We start from the raw sequence: 4,870 nt of genomic DNA, 5'->3' as shown, positions 1-4,870 counted from the left end.
ACAACGTCAACCCTTCCTAAGGAAGGGTTAAAGTGAGTGGACTTTTCCTTTAAAGTGAGTGGACTTTTGCTTGAATCAGGGAACAATCTTTAAAGACATACCATGATAAAAATATCCATATTTTAATCTTAATGCTCAGTACATTTCTAATAAAATGAGTGTGGGCGAATAAGACTCACTATGAACTAGTTTATTAAAATTTAATAAACATACATATCAGATCAACATTTATAAAATCTATAAAATGTGGATGATATCCGTTAAAGCATAAAGAAAACAGTCAACAGAAAATACTGTTTCTTCTACCAGGAAACATTTGCAGCTTTAATTGAATTATTAATAATAATGATACAGTCTGTATACTGTTTATTTACACTAGTGTAAGAAACGCTTGGCACAAGTGTCCGTATTATGCTATAGTTCACCAACGTCAATGGAACAGTTCGTAAGGACACTTTCGTGGCCTATCGCTCAGCGTGTAGTAACATACAGTGACTACACACCCACCCTCTTAATTAATCGTCCCAAATCAATTACACTGTTCCTCGCAGATTTAAAACAGAAGGGTAAAGAATTATGCCTGCTGCTACCACAGACCTCTTGAGTTGCTCCACTTGCTTCGCATAGTGCATAAAGAACACCTTGGATGACTACCAGTCGGTGTACAAACAAGGATGCTCAAAGTCCATATAATTAAAGAAATTTTATGGAGGAGGCAACTTTCCTCGGATCATGACTAGCGGGTGTACTGTCTGGATCTGCTCTGCGAATAACACGGGTGATTTTCGCCCTTAGTTATAGATAACTTTGAACCCAGGGTTTCTCCTCTGAATAGCTGTCCTCCCATAAAGTCTGAAGTTCTATGAAGATAGACCTTTAGGCACTCCACTGGACATAGAGATGCATCTTCCTTCAGAGGGCAGATTCTCTAGGGACCCCACCTGTTGGTGGGTAGCTTGTTCTTGGTAAGAAACGTTGGGTCTGGAAATAGATTCAGTTCTCCCTCCAAGAGCTGGACGTGGCCTTCCTCTCTAGAGAGAGCCACTAATTCACTAACTCTGGCCCCCAAAGCGAGTACAAACAGAAATATGACTTTTAATTCAAAACCTTCTAAGCGCATTCCTCATTGTTCATTATTTATGCACAATGAAGTATCTTATCTAATGACTATGCAAAGGGTCTTTGGAGGCGCTGAAGGGCTAAGCCTAGCATGGGCCTTCATAATTCATTAAGAACGTCGTTAGAAAGGTCGACCTGTAAGGCATATAGTATCTGTCTTGTCAAGGCAGGCTTGAACAATAGTATTGTGTTGGCTGCTAAACCTTGCTCATGAAGGTGAATGAAGAATGATAAATAGGAATCTGTCTAGACTTCTTTTGGTTTTTTCACCTTGACAAAGGATATCTGTTTCTTCCCTGGAGCCTTATAATGTCTTCCGGTTTCCTCCAAAAGTCTAAACTGACTTTTAACACCGAATCTTTTTCTCATCGCTAAGGAGAGAAAATCATGAGATGTAGGTTCCGTGTTTTCTGTGATGAAGCGAACACATTAGACTTCTGTACTCGCTGAGACAGGGATGGATCCGGTAGCGGTATGAATTTTAGTCGTAGTTCCAATGCCAGAGGGAACCACACGCTATTTGGTCACTTTTGGGCCCCTATTGCTGCTTTCCCTTTGAAGGATCTCAGCTTGTCGAGGACCTTCAAAAGGAGGTTGTGCGGAGGGAACAAATAAATACTGGACCATCTGTTCCAGTCTAGGGACATAGTGTCTACTGCCTCCGCTAGCGGATCCTCATATGGGGACACGTAACGATCTATTTTCTTGTTGTCTTTCGTCGCAAAGAGGTCTATCTGCAGCTCCCGGACTTGTCTCGAGATGAAGGAGAATGATCCAGCGTCAAGGGACCATTCTGACTCTATTGGTGTAAACCTGGATATAGCGTTCGCTGTCACATTGCGGAACCTTTGAATGTGAACTGCTGACAGGTGCCATTTCTTCCTTTCCGCCAAACGGAATATGGTCAACATCACTTGGTTGATTTGAGGTAACCTCGACCCTTGTTGATTCAGGCATCTCACTATCACCTCGCTGTCTAGAACCAGTCTTATGTGGGTTGAGTGGCGAGGAGATACTTTCTTTAGTGTCAGAAGTACTGCCATGGCTTCTAGATAGTTGATGTGAAATGACTTGAAAAGAATGGACCAAGCTCCTTGGACTCTCTTCTGATGAGAGTGACCTCCCCAGCCTTCCTTTGAAGCATCTGTGTGGATAGTTACTGACAGGGGAGGAGGTTGAATAAGTATTGATTTCTTCAATTGCTTGGCATTGGACCACGGCTTGAGAAGTATTCGCATTCGAGTCGGTAGTGGTCTTATTAGATCTCTTCACGCGATTGATGCGTATTTTCTCTAGACTCCTGTTGCATCCTTCAGCTCTGCTCTTAGCACTGGATCTGTTATCGAAGCAAACTGTAGAGAGCCCAGCACTCTCTCCTGTTCGCGTCTTGATATCCGTTTGGATTTCAATAGTGTCTTGACAGATCGTGCTATTTCTTTCTTCTTCTTCCCAGGAATGTAAAGTCGATGTGACTCCAAATTCCAGTGGATTCCCAACCACTGAAATTTTTGAGCTGGAGAAAGTCGAGACTTTTTGATGTTGATCTTGAATCCCAGATGTTCCAGGAACTGGATCAGTATCTTAGAAGCTTGCATGCATTCTGTCCTTGATGCTGCCAACACCAGCCAGTCGTCCAAGTAGGCTACTACTTGGACCCCCTTTAGGCGTAATTGATGGACGGTTGCGTTCGCAAGCTTCGTGAAAATCCTTGGGGCTATGTTTAGCCCAAAAGGCATGGCTCTGAAGGCGTAAAGTTTTCTATGTAACTTGATGCCTAGGTAGGAGGAGAGGTGACGATTAATTGGAACGTGCCAATAAGCGTCAGACAAGTCTATAGAGACAGCATATGCCCTTTTGGGCAGTAGGGTCCTTATGTGTTGAAGTGTGAGCATTCTGAACTTGTATTTCACTATGAACTTGTTGAGTGGCGACAAGTCTAGAATGACTCTGAGTTTTTCTGAGTCCTTCTTTGGAACACAAAACAGCCTTCCTTGGAATTTGATGGACTTAACTTTCCGGATTACCCTTTTGTCTAAGAGCTCTCGGACATATTCTTCCAGAACGGGGGTTGAGTGTTGGGAGAATTAAGGAAATTGAGGTGGAGGACTGCTCCAGCTCCATCCTAGTCCATTCTTTATTAGGCTGTGGGCCCAGGGATCGATGGTCCAGCGATCCCTAAATAGCTGTAGTCTCCCTCCTACTGGAAGTATCTCACTTCTGCTGTTGTGGACCTGAGGCCTTGCCTCCTTGACCGCATCCTCCCCTGGATCCCCTTCCCCTTAAAGGGCGTCTAGAAGAACCTCTGACTGTTCCTCTAGCTTTCGAACGAAAGGAAGAAGTCTGCCTTTCGAAGGCTGGGTTAAAAACTGGCGACTGTGTCGCCACTTGTTGAGGTACTAACTGGTACATGGTTGGAGGTTGTGCCCCTATCTAAGGTCACAGGAAGTTGTTGTTGTTGTTGCTGGTGGTAGGGTTTAGCCGGCTGAGAGGATGGCCTAGGCCTTTTGTCTTCTTCTTGGGTTGGGGACCCTCATCTGGAGAAGACTTTCTCTTAAGATCTAAACCCCACTTTTTGAGAAGGTTCCTATTCTCTGTGTCGGCCTTGTCTACTACCTCTTTAACTACTTCATTGGGAAAGAGGTCTTTACCCCAGATACGAGAGATCAGTTTCCTCGGTTCGTGCCTCACCGCAGCTGAGGCGAACACGAACTCTCTACAGGCTCTCCTAGCTTTAATAAAGCTATAGAGATCCTTCGTAACTGTGGCCATATGGGTTTTGGCCACTACCATGAACATGTCCTGGTTCTTGGGTCACTTACCATCATTTCTAATGTCGTTTGCAACGACATTGATGCAGCAAGTCTTTCCTTCGTCTCTTGCTCTCTGCGCAAGAGAACCTCCGACAGCTTTGGAAGTTCCTCACCAAACTGACGTTCGGCAATATCAGCTTCCAGCTTCTCGACTGAGAAGGTAAAGTGTACGTCCTTCCAGTCTTCTTGGTCCAAGGGCAAGGTCAGAGATAACGGCTTGCACTCCTCCAAGAAGGGCATGGTTTCCCTGCCTCCACCGCCTTTAAGGCTGCCTTATATCCCTTTTTTATGAAGGGAAAGGCTCTGGTAGGTGAGGCCACAAAGGAAGAAAGCTTCTTACTCAAGGCTGGCACCTTTGAGTTCGTGAAGCCCCTCTCTTTCATCGAGCTCGCTAGTAACGCCTGAGCTTTACTATGGTAAAAAACTATGACCTCCTTCGGCTCCGTCTCCTCCTTTGAGGCTGGCTCCTTCCTAAGACGGACATAGCAGTCCAGATAAGAATCTTTGTTGGGCCAAAATTCCACCTCTTCCAGGGGAATTGCTCCCAACTTTTCTGATATCAGGATCTTCCCGGTTGTCATTGGCATGTGTTCGGCATACCTCCAAGGATTGGTATCCGAGCACAAAGGAAGATCCTTCAAGTTGAGTCGCTTCTGAGGCCCACGTGATGCTGCAAGTTTACGTATCTCCAGTTTCATTGCAGCTTCCTTCTCATCATTCTTCCTTTGAATTTGTTGGATCATCTCAACAATAGAAAAAAGAGTCCTTCCCAGTTCATCTGGGATAGCAGACGATGTAGAGGGAATAGGTTCTGGGTCCGGAACTGATGTAACCAACACCTCGTCGATTTCTTCCTCTTCTACTTGAGGAGCCTGGGACAGCTCCTCCTCCCGACCTTCTTCTAGAAGGTCCTTCTCTGTAGAATCTGACACCTCCGACAT

This window comes from Palaemon carinicauda, chromosome 1, assembly GCF_036898095.1.
Source record: "Palaemon carinicauda isolate YSFRI2023 chromosome 1, ASM3689809v2, whole genome shotgun sequence".
Lineage (NCBI taxonomy): Eukaryota > Metazoa > Arthropoda > Malacostraca > Decapoda > Palaemonidae > Palaemon > Palaemon carinicauda.
The sequence above is the reverse complement of the archived record's forward strand: the minus strand, read 5'-3'. Positions refer to the sequence as shown.